The sequence below is a fragment of the Lepisma saccharinum genome, chromosome 3 (genome assembly GCF_977018435.1).
Source record: "Lepisma saccharinum chromosome 3, izLepSacc3.1, whole genome shotgun sequence".
Classification (NCBI taxonomy): domain Eukaryota; kingdom Metazoa; phylum Arthropoda; class Insecta; order Zygentoma; family Lepismatidae; genus Lepisma; species Lepisma saccharinum.
The window spans coordinates 57416997-57437716 of NC_139231.1; the positions used below are offsets into that span (position 1 = coordinate 57416997).

At 38.1% G+C, this 20720-nt stretch overlaps 1 protein-coding gene across 10 annotated transcripts in view; it reads left to right on the top strand.

Moving 5' to 3' along the window:
- Positions 1–801: 801 nt before the first annotated feature.
- LOC145985064 (uncharacterized) overlaps positions 802–20720 on the top strand; it is a 210026-nt gene continuing 190107 nt past the window's right edge. For 4 of the 10 annotated variants that reach the window (XR_014441391.1, XM_083118620.1, XM_083118621.1 and 1 more), the window contains exon 1: positions 11109–11190. The gene's annotated coding sequence lies outside the window, so the exon portion shown is untranslated. Of the gene's footprint in view, positions 817–11108; positions 11191–11343; positions 11399–11459; positions 11513–11705; positions 11726–13311; positions 13565–20720 lie in introns of those variants that run through there. The other 6 variants (XR_014441396.1, XR_014441393.1, XR_014441395.1 and 3 more) reach the window with 6 other exon arrangements.

The window sequence follows — 20720 nt, forward strand, 5'->3', positions numbered from 1 at the left end:
GTGTGCGGCGCACCCACAAGATTATTTATGTGGGTGCTCGAGCCCCGGAGCACGCACGTAGTCGGCGAGCATGTGTCCACCCTTATCGGACAGACGAAACTTAAACACTTATTTTGTCAAGCCCCGCCCTTCGACTTGTGACGTCACAAATAATATTTTTGTATTTTTTTTATAATTATAAGCTAACAACGAATATTTTTGGCCCTGACGTGTGAACACGAAGCGCTGGGCTTAACGAAAAAAAAGATAAAGTTTCGTGCAATCAGATAGTCTCCTATAACAATCCCTGCGATTCCGGTTGTTCCGATACAAATATTATACCTAAAGAAATTAATCTGTGGTACTACTTTACTATACCGGAGACACCTATCAATGATTTATTTCGCTATTTTTTACATTGCTAACGTACTATTCTGCATTGCGGAACATTTCTTTAGGTGAAATAATGGATTTCTAACGAAAATAATGTCTATTTCTTACATACGATAGCCCCACCAACCATCACGGGGACGAGGTATGCCTACTAGGTTAGGTTCCATTAGCACTCCTTTCGTTCAATTTAGCATATACGGCCAACATCGGAATTACAAATTCCACGGCATCTTCCACACCCGGCAACAACTTCACGACGCATCCTCGACACGTCATCTTGTAGCAGCAGCAATAGCGCGTATTGTGCTCTCGTGCAGAAAGCAAATAGCGGCAGCAGCAATAGCGCGTCGGAAAGAGATTTTCGTAGAAAACCACATGCATTCGCATTAAAATGAATCAAAACTACATTCCCGAACATCAACAACGCTACAGAAAATGATTTGCGTAAGTACTTTCTCCTGTAAATTTGAAGAAATCCGTCTCCGGTATAGTAAAGTGTTACCGAATCTGTTGAGTGTTGACTGGTAATTGATTATTATACCTAAGCTTATCTAATCACAAAAGTAAAAAAAACAAAACAGGATGCCGAATTGTGACAGCTGTAAATCATTACGCCTCGAGTGTGAGAGACTGAAACTGGAACTAGCGTCAAAGGAAAAAATTATCGACGCTCTGAAATCGGACTTTCGAGATGTAGAAGAAGAAAGAAGGATTGCCCAAAATCTGTGCGAGACAAATAAGCAAGATAGTTGGAGTAAAGTAGTGAAACATGGGAGAGTTCTATTCAATCGGCACTATCCATCCACTAATGCCACAAAAGTAAAGTGCTTGGATAATTCATTCGAGCATACCAACCCTTTTGCACCACTGACCAATGAACCTGGTGAAATCGAAAGTGCACGCAATCAGTATAGGGAGCTTAAATACCAAGAAAGAAGAAAGAGGCATACAACAGACCCAATCAATGCACTTGGAGACGTGAAAGTTCAAAGTACTACAAAACTGAAAATCAAAGAAAAGAGACCCAAAGCCGTGATTTTCGCCGACAGCCATGGCCGCTACCTGGCCACCAATATGAAAGATTTTCTACCAGGAATGAATATATATGGTTCAGTGAAACCCGGGGCAAAGTCAAAACATGTACTAGAAGCAGCAAGGAATGACTGTTCGAGGTTCAGCTCAAATGACTATGTTATTATAGTCACTGGCTCCAATGATATTGGGACAAATCAGGGCAGCGATGCAATAATGGCAGTACGTGACTTACTAGGTTCACTGACTCATACAAATGTAATTGTAACTACTATACCCCACAGATATGATCTCATCCCTCAGTCGTGTGTAAACATCGAAATACAAAAAATAAATAAACAGATGAAGAACACTTGTAAACACTTCAAAAATGTAACCATAATCGACCTTGACACCATGAGCAGAGAATATCATACAAGACATGGACAGCACTTGAACCACAAAGGAAAACAGTATGTATGTCAAATGATCCATGGTGTTATTAACAGAAAATCACAGGAAACTCTAATCAACCCACTCTGCTGGAAAAAGTGTACTGACACAAGGAAGTGGATAAGTGGATCAGCGCTAGTTGAATCCGACAAGGGAAAAACACAGAACACTTTGACTGAGACAAACAACAAGAGCAGCAAGGAAAATGATAGGGTGGGTGTAGAAGCTAGCGACATTGCTATGAAAACTGTGAGTGATATTGGTTTCATGGAAAAGAAAGGGCGGAAATCAAGTGAAGAAAGTGAGGAAAATGGCATAAACCAAAGGGAAATTGAGGAAGAAGCACATTCTTCCATGGTAGAAGTACAATCTGAAAGCAGGGATTGTGCTGCAAACAGTCACGACACCGAAGATAGCAGTGAAAAGTGTAGTGAGAAAGTGAATGCTCCAAATGTACGGTCATCTCAACGGAAGAAGTGTACACCCAGTAAACTGAAAAACGATTTTTTATGGTTAGTGATAAGCATACTTATGATAACCAAATCCCCAATAAAAACAGCCTGCGAAACCAAGAAGGAACGATTACAGTTCTCCATAACAATGTACAGAGCATTTCCAACAAAATTGACCAACTGGAAATAATGCTAAGTGAGTGCACACCAGATATATTTGTAGTTACTGAACATGGTCTCAGGTCTGAAAATTATAAATTATGCACAATTACAGGTTACAATCTACATGCAGTCTACCACATGTCAATTCAAAAAAGTGGTGGCACTGCGATCTTCATAAAAAATAGTGTACAAAATATCAAAAAAGTGTTAGACCTTGACAAATACTGTATGGAAAATATACTAGAAGTTAGTGGTGTAGAGCTTAATATAGGATTAGATACATTTAAGATTATAGCCGTATACAGATCACCAAACAGTGACATAAATCTCTTTGTAAATGCTATGGACAACATGCTTAACCATTTGACAAAAAAACATAACAAACTATTAATAGTTGGAGATATAAACATAGATCTTCTAAAACAAGACACAAACTGTGCTCAATACTTGGATACCTTGAAGTCAAACAACCTAACTCAAATAATTCAAGAACCAACTCAAATAACAGAAAGTACAGAAACCCTGATTGACCATGTAATAACAAACATACAATCAAATCACATTAAAGCTGAAGTCCTACATACGCTTATCTCTGACCACACGTCTCAAAAAATTACAATACAAGGGAAAATGTTAGAATACTCAAAAAGTTACACAATAGAATGTAGGGATACATGTGAGCAAAATATAGATTATCTTAAATACCTCTTACATCAGGAAAATTAGATAGACCTTTACCAACTAACTGACATGAATGATATCTGGGAATTGCTAATAAGCCACTTAACATATTATTTAAATGTAGCTTGTCCCAAAACAACAAAAATAATATACCCTAATAAGAAGAAAGTGCCACTAACAGAAGAAATTATACTTTTGAAAAGTAATATGAAAATAGAATATGAAAAATTTAGAATTACAAAAGACACTAAGCACCAGGAAAAGTACAAAAATGTAAAAAAACTATTCAAGAAAGCCATAAAGAATCAAAAATCAAATATTTTCAGTAAACAAATAAAAAAGTCTGTTAATAAACAAAAAGCCATTTGGAAAATAGTAAACAATCACTGTGTATCAAACACAAACAATGATAAAGCAAACATAAAAGTCATCAAGGATGACACTGAAGTAATTGACCCGAATATCATATGTAGAGCCCGGAAGTTCAGGCATTTATTTTCGTTAAAATAGGCAGGCAAAAAGGCATTTATAATGTGGAAAATAGGCACTAAAAATGAAAAAAAGGCAAAATAAACCGAAAAAATCGCACATTTGGAAGTCGCTTACTTTTATATATAATTTCTGGCAACATGTTAAAATCTACATTGGGAAGAGCATTTCAATTTTCTCCGTCTTGATTGCACATAACTACAAGGTGTTTTTTTAAGTTCTCAACATTCATTGATAGTCGTCTGTCAGAGAGAATGTTTTTCATAATAGAAAATGATCTTTCTACTTCGACAGAAGTTATTGGAGCATACATAGAACAAGCTAATGTAGCTGGACTCATTTTGGTAACAGCATTTTCATCTATTAGAATATCACAAATTGTTTTCAATTGTTTCAAGTCCTCATTTGCACTCACTACCCGTTTGCACTTTTCCACAACAGCTGACCCCTTTTCTCCTGGCACTTCCATCATCTGCTGCATAGATTCCTCGTAGATTTTCATGGATGCTACAAGAGACTCACCTCTTTTTTCTAGCTTTGTAATTGTCTCTGGCAATGCACCACAATGTGCAAAAATAAACGACAGTTCATTCTTCAGTTCTGAATAGCACAGGAGTTTTTCACTTCACGAATTGAAGCCGCTTCATTTTCTGGATGAGCATCGATCACCTCACTGATTTTTTCAAGGTTGTTAGCATAATATATAGCTGCTAATATCCAGGTTCCCTATCTTGTCAAGACTGGTTGCGGGGGTAAACTAAGCTCAGGCGCAACTTCCTGAAATTTTCGGGTTCGAGAGGGAGATTTCAGAAATATCTTCTTTGTGTTCGAAATCAACCTGTCCACTTCAGCAGTCAATCATGCACAAGGAAATGTTAACCGAAAGGCAATATCCTAACTCAGCATGAAATACTTTTTCTCACACTTTTCTCCTTCAGCAATGTTGAAACATGCGTGAGTTCAATATTACTTAAATAAGGCGAAAATTATTCACGTAATAAACGGAAGAAAAATAAATGCCAACATTTTTTTTAAAAAAAATGGTCAAATTTCATTGAAAAAGGCAGAAAAAGGCATTATAATTAAAAATAGGCAGTGGGGTCCCAAATAGGCAAAATATGCAAAATGAAAAGGCTTCTAAAACATTCGAAACAACATAAGAAACGTATATCCGGAAAAATTTTATCAATATATGCACTAAATAAAAAGAGGCATTTTGCCAAACTTCCGGGCTCTAATCATATGTAACTTATTCAACGAATATTTTATAAACTTAACCAACACAAACAGAGAGAATGAAAATAATGACAAAACACTAGAGATCCCAATTGAGAAATATCGGCAAAACAGTATATATTTTCCAGAAGTAAGTGCTAACGAGCTAAAAAAAGTTATACAAGGTTTAAAAAAACAAAAAATCACACGGACTTGATGAATGGTCAGCTGAACTTATTAAATCCTGCTCAGAATCTATTTTAGAACCCCTGCTGTATGCAGTCAACAATTCAATAAAAGTTGGTACATTCCCCAAAGTTCTAAAACACAGCACAGTGATACCCATATTCAAAAAAGGAGCTGCAACAGACGTTGAGAACTACAGACCTATCTCCCTAACATCTGCTTTTTCAAAGATATTGGAAAAAATTTTATCAAATTATATTATAAAGTTTTGTAACAAATATAACATAATAAACATGGATTCCAGAAAGGGAAATCAATAAACACAGCTCTAGCACAGTTAATCGATTATATAACCGAAACATTAGAGAAACACGAAGCTGCAAACACTATATATATCTAGATCTTTCCAAGGCATTTGATAGGGTAAGACATCAGGCACGTATCCAGAGGGGGGGCTCAGGGGGCTCGAGCCCCCTCCGAAATTTTTCGATTTACACTAGATAAAATGAGGTTTTTGGCCTGTGTGTGTGAAATAAAATATTGTGATTATAAATTAAAGAGATCGAGGAAAAGCGGAGAAAATTATTGAGGAAAAGCGGAGAATGTTCTAGAACCTTGAGGGATAACCCTGTTATTGATAATATTGTATGTAAACTTTTCTTGCTCTTTCGGTGTTGTCGCAACGAACTTGAGCATTATTTAAAGATTTGTCAGCATTTGGAAGTTGCACAAGAAAGCACTGTTGAAGGCAGTCGGGTGATTCGTTTGATTACTAATTCTCTGAAAAGTGAATAGGAGGTGGAGTCGAACTACAAAACATTTTATGTGCGGAACATTCCAGAATATAATATGGATATAAATACGCGGATTCAATTTCACGGTTGGTCTGTACAACAGAATCATTCAATAAGGTTTCAGGAGTAAGTGTGACAGTCGGTTAGTGATCAGTCAGTGTCCATTGACAGTTTTATACGATGTAGAGATTGGGGGGGGGGGGGGGAACTAGTGACACATTTTGCTGGAAAGTGCGTAAGTCTACCACTATTACAAGTTCGGGTCCAAAGCTGAAGACATTGCCGACAGTGTAGTGCTATAGTACAGGGGGCCTTAGAAAGAGCGTTTCGCGGGCTAACAGCAGACGTCGCTCGCACACTATTGCCGATACTCTCGTGTCGTCTGCTCCTCAGCCGAACAAACAGGCCGAGGTAGCAAGAAGCAGAGGATCATCACTTTTCCAGAAGGGTGCAGCGAGCTAGCTGTGGCAACCGGGCTCGCTCATTCGCGGACCTGATTGGTTCTCGTAGACACACCCCCATATTGTCGTCTGCTGTAAGCCCGCGAAGCGATCTTTCTAAAGCCTCCTGCACTATAGTTTCGGGTCATGAGCCGAAGAGATCGAAGGTCTCTAAAGTAAATATTTCAGCAGTAATGGGCATTGGAGCATCATTTTTTTTAAAAAAGGAAATAAGCTGCACAGATCGACTCAAAATCTAAGTTTTGAGTGACGATTTATTAGTGACCGGACAAAGTTTCGTGTATGCAGTCCGAGAGTTTCGTGGGTTAAAAAAGGACTTTTAAGTCAACTGTTTTGGAAAAACACTCAAACGCTAACTACCACAAAGGGGCAGCCATGAAGACCGAAAATTTTATGAATGTCGAGAAGAGAAAGCTAGAAGATGTTGCATATGTGGAAATTTTAGCGGAAAAAGCAAGCTCGACCATGACTCTGGCATATACCGTGCCATTCTTTGTTCTACCAAATGAGCTACCGAGTCACCCTTGGCTTCTCTTGATCCTTTCCTGTCGCTGTAGAGCAATGGCACAGTATGCCTGGTGGAGCCTGCATTTTCCCCTAAAATTTCTGCATGGCACATCTCTTGTGTATGCCCAACCGTAAGATGTTGCCTGTTTAATTAACAAGCACAGAAAAAGGATATAGAATAAAACTAAGGGACATTACCACCGGTTGACAAGATATTTTTCTTCTGTGGTCAACACGAGCTGCCGTTTCAAGGTGACAATGAGATTGACCCACCAGGTTTCACACCGAAGCTACAAGCTATACGTGTCGCTTGAGGATTTCAAAAATCGAACACAGGCTTGTGCAGCCTGTCGTGCCGCTACGGTGTGAAAAGTCTCTGTTTATTGGGTCACTCATTGCAAACGACGTGTGTGTGCCTTCGGTCTGAATTCTTCCTAAATCTTGAAGATCCAAGTCACAAGGATGGAATCAAATCAAATCAAAACATTAGAATGGATTGTCCATTACATACCAGCTTCGTGAAACGGACACATACACATACAGAGATCGTTTCGGCACAAACACAACGTTCGTACATTGCAACAGAGGAATCGAGTGATAAAAAATGTCCCGATATCACGTTCTGAAGAGAGAAAAAAAAACAGCAGCTTAAACAGTGGCAGATTTAGAAGACAGTTGCTCTCCATTTTTGGCCCTGCACTATGGCTTTTTAATGCTAACCTTTGTCTACCAAGAGAAAGTAAACTTTTCTTGCCCCCTCTCCCCCCCCACCGTTTTGGAACTGAATCGCCACCATCGACCTTAAACCTTGCGAGGTTCTATCTATACCCCTGTAAAAAAAATGATGTTTAGCCCCCCCCCCCGAAAAGAATTTCTGGATACGTGCCTGTAAGACATGACCTGCTTATGGTCAAACTAAGCAATATAGGAATAAGAGGGATACCTTATGAACTTATACAATCTTATCTACAGGACAGAATGCAAATTACTCAAATAAGCTACAACCAGTGACGTGCGGTGACGGCGACACTTGGGGTAGCAATAAGTGGCGTGCCCAACGGGTCATAACGCCCCCCTTTTAGGGCCCAGTATTCCTAAAAGAAGAACGTCAAATACAGTAAAAATTGAAAAGTTAGGAATGGCTACAAAAAATTGTACACATAACTTCCACCCACTTTCGAAAATCAAAAACCATTTGATTTGACTACTGAGTCAGAGATGCCGGGTTTGAATCTCGGCTTGGCAATGGGTGATCTTTGTGTGTGTGCCCCTTCATCAATTTTATCGTATCGTCTTCGCGATTAGCCAAATATGGCGGAAAGCGAAGTAAAATAAACCAAATCAAACAATCAATGAATGAATGATTTGATTTGATTCGCTTTTTTGATACATTTGGTTAATCGCGAAGACGATACGACAAAATTAATGAAAGGACAAACACAAAGAACACCCAAGTCCAGGTAGGGGTTCGAACCCGGAACTCCTGGTGTCGTAGCGCGCTGTGATAACCATTCCCCCACGGTTGGTTGTTTTGATGATTGATTTGACGTTTTAAGTCCATTTTATACACAGAAAGGCTGATCGGAACTAGACCTATAGTTTAATGTGGGATCCGAACCACTATATACCTCCATCGGGTACAGATCCGAGACCACTTCCACTCCCCCACGGAGGTCGTCCGGCAACAAACATGAGAGGAAATCGCTAACCATTCGGAAACGTGGGTATCGGTAAAGCAAACTACATTTTTCCTGAGTAGTAATTTTCAATTGAATTTTTGAAATATCATCTTTATATATGATTAACGTTTTTTCAAAAATTTTGCATTGCTTGATTTCCCTAATTTCCCTATCTCACGATCTCGTTACTGAAGGATCCGGGCTCAAGCCCTGGCCCTTGCATGAGTGTTTCTTTGCAACTACTCTTCACCCGTTTAATTTATTCAACGTTCATCGTCATGGCAGAAATTAGGTAAAGCGATGGAAGAGAGAAGAAAATACAAATAATTTCCTCCCAGTGCATCTGAAGGGCACTGTGAAATCAGGAGCCTAGAATTCTCTGTTTATGATTGTCCCTCACGACTTTCCAAGCTCTTAGCTACTTATTCCGATTAAATCTATACAGCTAGAAAAAGCGATGGGTAACAAAACACGCCTTTAACAAACCTTTTTTCTACTTTCTTCAATGATATTCATTTGGCTTTTTGAGTTCTGGGATACATTTTTAATTTCTATTTTTTCATTATTCACTGCAGGCAGAGTACAACACATAAGAACAAGAATGCACGCTCGTCACGAATCCCGGCCTGAATTATTCTTTGTGAGGTCCGTTCATCAGTTTCATCATATCATCACTCATCCTCATTTTCACGATAACCAAATGTGGCAGAAAAGCGAAGTAAAATAAACCATATTATACATACATATTGTACGTACAACGTGTAAAAAGTAGTAGTGTAAATACAGAGAACATAAGCACTGCAGAAAATTTTCCCCTGAGTTCTTTAGGATTTACAAAGGAAGCGAAGGGAATCCGATCCCCTATCTGTCCTATAGGAGATAGACTGGAGGACCTGAAAGCACAGGTTTCCAACCATGGGAGCGGGGGCGAGGGGGCAAGGGATGTAGAGGCAGAAATCTTCCCTTTCGCTTCGAAAACCCGTTTCTACCTGGAACTGTGAGGCTGAGAAAAAGCGAGCTAGGCCGCTGAACGCACCGAGGGACGAGAAGCGCGTGAAAAAAAGTGTTGTATATGAACTGTGGCTTCAACAAAACAATAAATATTGTGATTTGAAAATAATTAGAGATTTGAGATTGATTGATCTATCTCTGCTAGACTAGCTACTCCTCAGTGCACGTCACTGGCTACAACATGCATGGTATAGTCACTAACTTTAAATCACAAAGTAGGAAAGTGTTAATGGGGGTACCCCAAGGATCAATCCTGGGGCCCCTGCTCTTTATTTTGTACATAAACAATGTACCAGAATACCCAAACACAAAAATTGTCACCTGTGCAGATGACACAACTGTTCTTGCCAGAGGTATTGACCCTAGGAAGCTTGAAATAAACACTTTTATCACCATAAACCAACTGGCACAATACTTAACTTCACATGGATTAATAATAAACAACAATAAAACAAAATTTATGATATTCAATACAATCCGAAACATGGATTTTGAGTCACAAACACTATGCATAGACAATGTGCTCATAGAAACTGTATCTTCAGTAAAGTTTTTGGGAATAACACTAGATCAAAAATTAACGTGGGAAGAACAAATTAACAACATCTGCAATAAATTATCATCTAATCTATACCTGCTAAAACAAATGGCTGAATATAATTTAACAGAAATTAACAAATGCATATATTATGGACTAATTTACCCCTATGTTGAATATGGCATAATAGCTTGGGGTGGATCATTTTATAATAATACTGTCAGAATACTGAGACTTCAAAAGAGAGCACTTAGAATAATGTACAAACTAGGCTGTAGGGAATCTTGCAAAGAGTTATTCAGGGAAAAACAAATAATGACAACATATACTCCCTATACATCTATAAGGCTATAACGTTTGAAGGTGACGGGAGTGTTCTCCGATTTATTTACAAGAGAATGAACTAACCAAATAAGTTAAATACTGGAAGCATGACTAAAAATAACCAATTACACAACCACAATACAAGGGGGAAAGATAATTATTACCAGAACCAACACAGACTCAATATCTCAAAACAATCACTAATGAATGCCGGAAAAATATTCTACAACCAGCTGCCTCATGACATAAAACTGATATCTCCAAAAGATAAACAAATACAAACAATAAAAAAATATTTGACAGATAGAGCTCTCTACAGTATCGGAGAATTCATGGAACAAGACAATACAAGGCCAATGTACTAAAAAATATGTATTTTAATTGTATTCTTATTTCAATCATGCAACAATGATAATGTGTTTCTTATTTTTATTGTAGTGTAATGAAGTGTATTTTTTCATTTTTACTTTGGTGTAGTGATGTAATGTACTACACAATGTTTCTTCTTTTTTGTTATGATGTACTTAACTAATTATTATTTCATTATGTATCTTGACGTTTTCCATGCCCTTTTAAACAAGGGTCAACGGAAGAAAAATAAAATTCAAATTCAAATCTTGTGTAAAACACGCACTTGGAGAAGATTGGGGGGGGGGGGGGAGAATTTTCTTTACATGAAGTCCGTTCTTTGATCGGGAAATTCCCGAATTGCAGTCGATGCAACTGCTTCCTGTGTGATTGGTCGAGGATGGAATCGATATTCCATCACGTGATAGCATCATAGCAGCTGTTGACTTTGCGAAATACGTGTGTGTTTTTAAATATTCGGTTCTTACGGAGATCCGGAGCCCCAAGGTATGAAAATATAATTATAATCAAGAACGTAGGTCTTGTTATCATTGACTGTAACTGTTTTTCGGCGATGTGTTTAATAATCTTTTCTCAAAATAGAAAACAATCTGATTGTAAATAGTCTTGGTACCTTTGACCCTCTGTACCCCCTGGAGAAAGAAAGATGGTTCCGAATTTCTGTGTATGGACAATGAACGTGGTAAATCGCAAGGTTATTTTACAAGTTCTACACGTAAATGTACAATTTTAACAAGTGACCGCCAAATATGAACTACAGATACGTCATCAGGACACCGAAATTTTATAGAAATTGGAGAGTGGTCCGGTATTGTAAACTCATGCCTTGCATGGTTTATGAAGATTTTTTATGTTTATGAACGTTTTCAGTTGATTTTAGCTCTCGCAAATGTGTTATTGCGAAGTAAAGTACGTCCGTTACCTTAGCATGTTAGGCTACTTTACTGTGAAGCAGAACGGCCCGAAGACTTCGCACAACTTCCCGTTTCAATTCGGTGCTAACCACCGACGTTTCGCACAAGTAAATATAGCACCCAAAACGACTTTCCAACAGCAGCTATAATTTTAATTTGTTAGGTTTGGTACTGATATAGTTATTTTCGACGTGTTCTTTCGCTATTTTAGTGTGCATTTTGGCGCAATTGAAGGTGACGGGAGTGTTCTCCGATTTATTTACAAGAGAATGAACTAACCAAATAAGTTTTCCGGATGAAGTATCAGCGGTTATGATGTCCCGGTCACATGGGCAGAGTTTGAGTTTTTGCTTTGGGGGGGGGGGGGGGGCAGACTCTGGGAGAAGCACATGATGTACCTAAGGGTTATTGAATATCCCCTAGTTTATAAGGGGTTCGGAGGCCTTCCCCCGGAATTTTTTTTTAAAAACAACTTAAAAACACTTGAGTTTTAGGTGTTTCAGATTTGAAAATATTAAATTTCCTCGCTTAAGTAAACAAATATTAATAAGTATATTGGTTGTCAGTTTTAAAAGAAGCAAAACAGTACGATTATTAAATTTAGCATTTCATTATTTTTTTATTGATACAATACTCGTATTACTTTAAAAAAAGTTACGGTACAATAGTAAGCTTCAGAAATTTTAGAAAAATTAAATTGAAAAGATCTTTTGATGCCTCAGCAGTAACTGTTGACTCAACACAACGGGGAGAAAGTCATTTTACGTTTTTCTTTCTTCAAACTGTACACATTAATCAAATCGTCTAAGACCCGCTATTGCGGCACAATTACCGCACATGACATCATGCCAAACAAGATTTGCGGTATGGCTTCATAACAAAAATGTAGTAATTGAACTTAATCATGTGTTATTTTTTAGTCTTCTTTAAGTTGGGGGGTCGGGCCCCCCCTTGCCCCCAAAACTCCGCCTATGACCGGTCAATGTTTGAAATTTGGATATTACATGTGTAAGGGTAATATATTCATTTCCATAATGGCGATATGGTAATTATGACATATCGCCCGAACAACTCACTCGTTTATTTTGTTAATTTTAGCATTGATACTGACCTATTCTTCATTGTGGAAGATTCTTTAAGGTGAAGTTATGCCTTTTTCCATAAAATAGTGTCAACTTTTCATATTACGAGTCATTATTTGTCTTCCTTGTTCTGCTTGGGCAACAGACAATATGCCGTGCACTCGTCATGGATCATCTGTGATTTTTCTTCATTGAGCCTCCACCTGCAAATGTGGAAGCTGTTGCTGCTTGTGTTTTGTCAATTTTATGTGGGTATGCAGTGTTTCAACCTTCTTCACCGAAAAATATGTACTTTCGTGTTCATTATGTCATCACAAACCATTGACGGATAGCCCCAAAAAACCATTGACATATAGCCCCAAAAACCATTCACGATAGCTCCACGGACCATTTCCGGCAAGGTTTGGTTGGGTTAGGTTAGATAGGCATAGTTAAAAAAATTCTCATAAAAAAAGACACGTTTGGAAACACTGGCGAGACCCCATGACTTTCGACGCTCGCGCCATCTGCAGATACATAATGCAAACAACGGCATAATGTTGTCACTTTACAGAAAATGCAAGTTCCTTACATAAAAAGTGATTATTTCTTGTTCTGCAGCATTCTATGGTGAAGTTTTCAGTTTCCGCAAAAGAAAATACCTCGAAGAACTTCGACAATGCTACAGAAACTGATTTCAGTAAGTAGTTTCTCCTGTAAATTTGAAGAAATCCGTTTGGGCGATATCGCATATTTACCAGCGATATTTCTCCGGAGAGAAGTGAGGAAGCCATGTTTTGTGGAATGTAGCCACTGAGTTGCGCTGATTTTAAGTGTGGCAACACTGTATCCACCATTGGATTGTAAACACTACAGACTTTGAAGGTAAGCTTAGTGTTATTTGAAGTATGTTTTCCTAACCTAACCTATCATTACATGAAATTTTCAAGTTACAAACGTGACCGGGAAATTGTAATGTCAGATTCGTGTTTAGGAGGCCTCCATTAGAAAGTATAAAAAATTTCAAACAAATCGGGGAACACTCCCATCATCTTCAATTAAGCCACAGTTTTTACTAACAAATAACGACGAAAATACTCGGAAATTACAGGTTTTAACTCACGTGGCCGATTCTGTGGGATTAATTAATAATTAATTAATTAATTATTTGTGCTTTCCTAATGCTGTAACCACTTTTACATTACGTTAAACATTGAAATCTGACCATTTATAAAAACTAGACGTAATTCTTGAGGGGGTACAGTGGGTAAACGACCCAGAAAAATAATGCCTGTTTTGAACTACACTTGCATAGGGGTTAGAAGAACTAAAAATATTATATCGGAGACACTTTAAAATCGGATATTTTGTGTTTTTTATGCTTTGTACTTGCCAATTGTGTATTGCGGAACATATTTGAAGGTGCCATTAAGGTTTTCACACAATTAGAAACATTTTTTACACTAAAATAAGCCATTTCTCGAAGTGTTATGGAACGCATGTCATAGTTCAAGCCCCACAAACCATTCACGAATAGCCCCAAAAACCATTCATGCATAGCCCTTAAAACAATTCCCGAATAGCTCCACGGACCATTGACAGAAGGTTAGGTTAGGTTCATTTAGGTTAGGCAAACATAGTTAAAAAACAGCATGGTTACGTTTTCGCTTAAATTGAAGCAACGGGAATTGATTTCTGGCTGAAATAGATTTAAAGGTGAAAGAAAATACCTCAAAGAACTTCGACAATGCTACAGAAACTGATTTCCGTAAGTAGTTTCTCCTGTAAATTTGAAGAAAAGTGTCTCCGATATAACGAACTGTTACCAAAATTTAAAAAAGGACAAGCAACCAGTGCTGGATCATTCGGCATGGACGGACTCATATACATTCTGGACAAAATCTCTGGTCTTAGCACAATTTCTGTGAGCTAAAAGTGGATGAACATCATGCCTCTCCCACATATTCAACATTTCTAACTATAATATGTGTACTAATATTAGTGGTAATTTGTGAGTATTTTAGGATCATTTGTCAAAAATATAACTGTGTGCCAATGAAAGAATGGTTCATACATTGAGTACTGAATCCTGTGATATTTTTATTATCAACAATATTACCTTTCTGATTTAATATTATGTTGAACATATATTGATTATGCTGTGTAACAATTTTCATTGTGGTAAAACCTGGAACTCAAAATCAAACAATTACCCGAAGTGGAGTGTCTTTTTCATCACAACATATTACTTTCTTTGAACATTTTTCTACTTTTCGAGAAAGTAATAGTGGTAATACAGTTATTTTAGTTAGGACTGGCCTTCTCCTCTCCAACAATACGTAAATCATCACAATACTCCACATAGTTTCCGAGATATAACATATTTTGAGTCATGTGGTGCATTCGTTCGTCCACCCAATTTCTGAAAAACTTCCAATATATTTGTTGGACAAGTCTAATATTACACATTTGTGATATTGGATCAAGTATCTTATCAGAAAAAAATGGAAGCAAATCAATGACTATGGAGCTACCTGCTCTGGGTGATTTCACGTGAAATGACGCATAGGTATGCAAGTTTGAGCAATACAAATTATTTAAAAGCACTTAAGACTGATTGATTGAGTTGGTATTTTAAGTCCACTTTATACACAGTAAGGCTAATGGGGTCTGGACCTACAGTTTAAAGTGGGATTCGAATCACTATGTGCCTCCATTTTGTAGGTTAGTTGCGTGTTACTCACAAATGCAAAATATAAAAAAGGAAAGTTAAAAATTGTACTTACGTATGTGAGTATATGTTCCTACCGTAGAACGACATTTCAGAGATAGACTATCTCCTTCCTCAGGTTCATATAAAAAACTAGGTACTTGGCATAGTACTGAGTCAAAAGTGTAATATGAGGATAGTGGTTAAGGGTTGGTTAAGATACGTTTAAAAATATTATGTTTTTGCTATTAAAAGTACGTAAAAAGCATGTCGTTCCCTGAAAAGACTTGCACTATAGACCTATTCACAGGTATAAAAGTTAAGAAAGTTAAAAATCTAAGGAACCTGCATAAATCACTATGCTACTTGCAGGTTTAGCCATTCCTACCCAACTACCTAGTTTTTTATATGAACCTGAGGAAGGAGATAGTCTATCTCTGAAACGTCGTTCTACGGTAAGAACATATACTCACATATGTAAGTACAATTTTTAACTTTCCTTTTTTATACTATGTGCCTCCATATATGTCTTATGTATATAATCATTGACTTCCTTTTCAAATTGTAGTAGTGGCCAATTTATATATATATATATATATATATATATATATATATATATATATATATATATATATATACATTGATAGATTTATGCACCTTTAGAGTAGGGTGTATCATTCCTTGAGCTAGGATAAATTATGTAAACACACCTTTCCAGTCTATTCCCAATGTTCGAACAAAAGCCCCTGTCCTAGGCATTTCCACTTCGAGGACGACATTTAATAATGCAACTGACGAAATATGTAAATGTATTTAAAGATTGTTCTATCACTGCTGAAACTTCATCTGAAGTAGATATTTGTTTTATTCTAGACAAATTTTAGGTTTGTACACATGGAAAATTTCCGTCGTCTACCAGAACTTCAATCAGATGAACACGAGTGCCTTTTTTCATTACAATATTTTGCTAAGAGTTTTAATTTCCTTTTCCCACTGAAAATAGTGGTGCTTCACACATGCCAACTGTATTTGTGTTAGTGTTGCAAGATTGTAACACTATTTTTAAAATGATCAAAAGCAAAATGAATATAAGTCACTCCAAGAGTTTGTTTTATCTCTGATCCCTACCCAACTGTCTGGTACAGTGTTGCCTCTTGTTGTTTCGTTCCAGAACTCACTGGATGGCAATGACAGGTGGTGATCTCAGCACTTGGGGGTAGCAACTGATTATGGCTTTAAAGCTTCACGTATCCCCCTCTCCCCACCAACACCAAAGTGCATGGAACACGAAAATGTCTTGTTCACACTGCATGAGGAAAAGTGCTTCAAGTTTATTAGTGGATAGACTATTACATAGTTTTGTTTTTATTATCTTTAATTTAAAAAAAAACTCTTTCGCAGCTTACTTGTCTGAGTGAAATTGTAAGGATATTATTATAAAACAGATACAGTTCAGTGTATTGCAAGGAATACACATTATACTCAGGAATAACGCTGTGTGCACTCTCGATGCTGTTGTTGTATCTTTTACTCGCACACATCCTCTCACCTTCTACCAGATCCATTTCTTCAAATTTCATTCCATGTTCACTAACTCGTCATCACTGTCAGACTGGTAATTTTCTTGCACTGCCTCTGCATATGAGGGTGGATCAAATGAAAACGGAACAGGGCCACAGAGTGAAATCAACAAGGTTTATTTCAAACATGATCTCCAAAATTACACAAGCACGTATCCCACTGTTTCACCAAGCGGTGAATACCCTGCTCGTAGAACTCCTTTGGATGAGATCTGAACCAGTTGCGAACGTTGACCATGACTTCATTGTCCGAGTGGAAGCGCCGACCCTTCAATGCCTTTTTCAACGGACCAAAGATATGGAAGTTGCATGGTGATAGATCAGGGATGTACGGTGGGTGTTCCAACACTGTCCACCCAAACGTCGCCCGCGTGTTCTTTGTAACAACTGGCATATGTGGTCATGCGTTTTCATGCAGCAAAACCACTCCAAAAGACAACAGGCTGTGCTGTTTGGTCTTGATTGCTGCTTCCAAAGGGTGAAGGGTACTGCAGTAACAAGCAGCATTGAGCATTAGACCATGGTCCAGGAACTCAAGGAGTCCAACTCCTTCTGTTACTAAAAAATGAATAACATCACCGTTGCTCTTCTTTGCTGGCAAACATTCCGCTGCCGCAGGTAGAGCACTGACTGCCTGCCTGTTTGCCTTCTCAGGCAAGAATGATACTGCTGCCAGACTGCCTACGCATATCACGCGTGACTATCTAGGGCGAGTCCATTATGCAGTAGGGGTTTCCTTCCTTACCTCCTGCCCCACCTCTGGGTTGTCGCCACAGACATAAATAAAGATAACCCAATACATCCACTGTTCCGTTTTCATTTAATCCACCCTAATATTTGAGGTCAGATGGTGAATAATTTTCATTTCTCCTGTCGCTGAGGTAAACATGGTCTAGTTGTCCATGCAGTGTGTCTTTTGTTGTGTGAAGGAAACACACTCATCTAGCGAAATCATATCGCCTGTTTGCCTTAATGTTACAACTGACCTGCCAAGGATATTTTTACTGCATCCAATTCCTTGCAAACAAACAAGCTTAAATAATCAATTAGTAGGGTGCTAAAATTTTCGCAAGAATTTACGATATAGAGATATTCTCCAATTTTGTTAATATTTCGCATACTCACTAATTTAGGCCTCACATCCACGAATATGAAATTAAAATTTGGGGGTCACATCTAGAAATCGGAAATATGTAGAATTGCTCATTTGCGATCTATCGTTTCACAACGAAATATACATATTCCTGATATACTACAACCACAAATGTTAACTATGTTTGCCTAACCCAACTGCAACTAACCTAACCTTACTGTGAATGGTGCGTGGGGCTATTCGCCAATGGTGCATGACCTTTGTGTGCGTGATTCTACAACCCCAAATTTTAACTATGTTTGCCTAACCTAACCTAACCTTTCTGTAAATGGTGTGTAGGGCTATTCGCCAATGGTGTGTGACCTATGCGTGCATGGTTCTACAACCCCAAATTTTAACTGTTTGCCTAACCTAACCTTCCTGTAAATGGTGCATGGGGCTATTCGCGAATGGTGCATGACCTATGCATGCATGGTTCTACGATCCCAAATTGTAACTTTGTTTGCCTAACCCAACTGCAACTAACCTAACCTTCCTGTGAATGGTACACTTTTGTAGCACGTAACTGGTGAAGAGACATTTTAAATCAAAGGAACTGAATCACCATTTTCAAACTTACCTCTAATTAAAATCTGCATTCCACATGCTGACAATTTTAAAGCGTGCCCGCGTGGACACATGTAACTACCCTCCTTCGGCAGAACACCAAATTCCATCAATTTGTTAACCAAACCACGACCATCCTCTTCTACACTCCACTTAGATAACTGTAGCACATTAACAATCTTTTCATTTCTCTCCGCCATTCTTCCACGACCAATGTTGTGAACCAAAGAGAATCGCTCTGAACAGCGTCGCAACGCTCTAGACAGTGGAACGGACGTTGATCGTCATTTCTTCACATCATCAAACATGGTTGCTAGGTTTGTTTATGGGGAATCATCGCGATAATTAACAACGTTATTTTACAAGTTCTACAACTCAATGTGCAATTTAAACACGTTACCCCCAAATATTATGTGCATATACGTAAGTACGACTGCATATTTAGTGAGTATAACAACTGGTAAACTAATTACAGAATATCTACTGTATATTGTAAATTCTTACCTAAAAAATATACATAACAAAAAATATAATATACTCTATCTACATTTGCAATAAAAATATACATAACAAAGAATTAACATAATTTGGGTGACAATAGTAATAATAATAATAATGTGCAAAAATGTAGAAAATTGTAAGAACTCCCTCCTTCATCTACATAGTATGTACTTTAGAGTATCACACACTAACTGTTGTAAATATTACATTGTTGAAATAAATCCACAAATGAAGAAATACTGCTGCAAAGATAATATTAGATTCTATCACTAGGAGCGAATCTTTTTTGCCATGAAGTGTACTTAAGATCAGTATGCTACTACAAGTGAGATTTAGATCCCAAAGTAACTTATTATTGAAATGGCTAGATACAGGGCCACCATTAGGGGACGCGAGGCCCTGTGCGAACTATATCCGTGATGCCTTTGTGTTATGTAATGTTATAATATCTATAACAACAGTTTCTCATAAAATTCTTCTCTAGTGCCAACCTGGTTATTAGAATTATGTAATTATTACCTATTGTTAAGCACGCGTTTGCAGTATCGCCGTTTAGCACTAATAAAATTTAAAATTTGGCAACCAGCTTTTCTTAATGACTGCTGATTGAGACCTTGTTTTAGTGATACAAGCCCTAGAAAAAAAATGTTATCCTGTGTGTTCGCAGCCATGTATTGTAAATTTTCCCTTCTTGTTGATATGTATTTTTTCTGCCAGAAAGCACACTAAATATGGAAAGGGGGTCATGATAGCAAGAGCAGGAGCCAGGGGGTGGCAACCAGTGATGTGTGTCTACGCATAAACAACGAGTGTCCACATTCCACGTGTAGACTATGTAATCTATGTAATCTACGTCAATGATGTAATAAAGGTAGACAACATGGTGCTCGGCGTTCTTCATGCAAGGCACGCGCATATTTCTAGAAGCAGCAACCAGCATGAAAAGATGAAGAACAAGACATGTTGAATGTAAAGGGAACAGAAAAATACAATTTTCTCAGAAATGTGTTTAAAACTAAAATGGCACAATTCATGATGGAGGCGAAAGAACAAAGAACTGTCACAAGAAGACTGTTCGTCATAGCGGATCCATCAGAAACATTTTCTACCACCTGGTGTGTCCTCCCCTGGCTGTAAGAAGGTCTTGAACACGCTATGGCATACTGAGGATGAGATGATCAAGGTAATCTTGCGGTAAGTGATCCCATTCGTCCTGTGCCGCAAGAAGAACTTATCGAAGATTGGTGGGAGCCCCAGAACGGTTTGCAATGGCATTTTTTAGCATTGCCCATGCATGTTTGATGCAACTTTGTGCTGGCCAGAGCATGCGACGGATATTCGCCGTCTGCAGATTATCGTGCACCATCTGTGCGCTGTGTGGGCGGGCATTGTCATCCACCAAAACAAATTCATCACCAATTTCCTGATGAAATGGTTCCACAGTCGTCTGGAGAATGTCCCTGTCATAACGAACAGCTGTTTGTGTCCCTCTAATTGGAATTAGGGACGTTTGACGTCCGAGCATGATCCCTGCCCACACCATGATTCCTC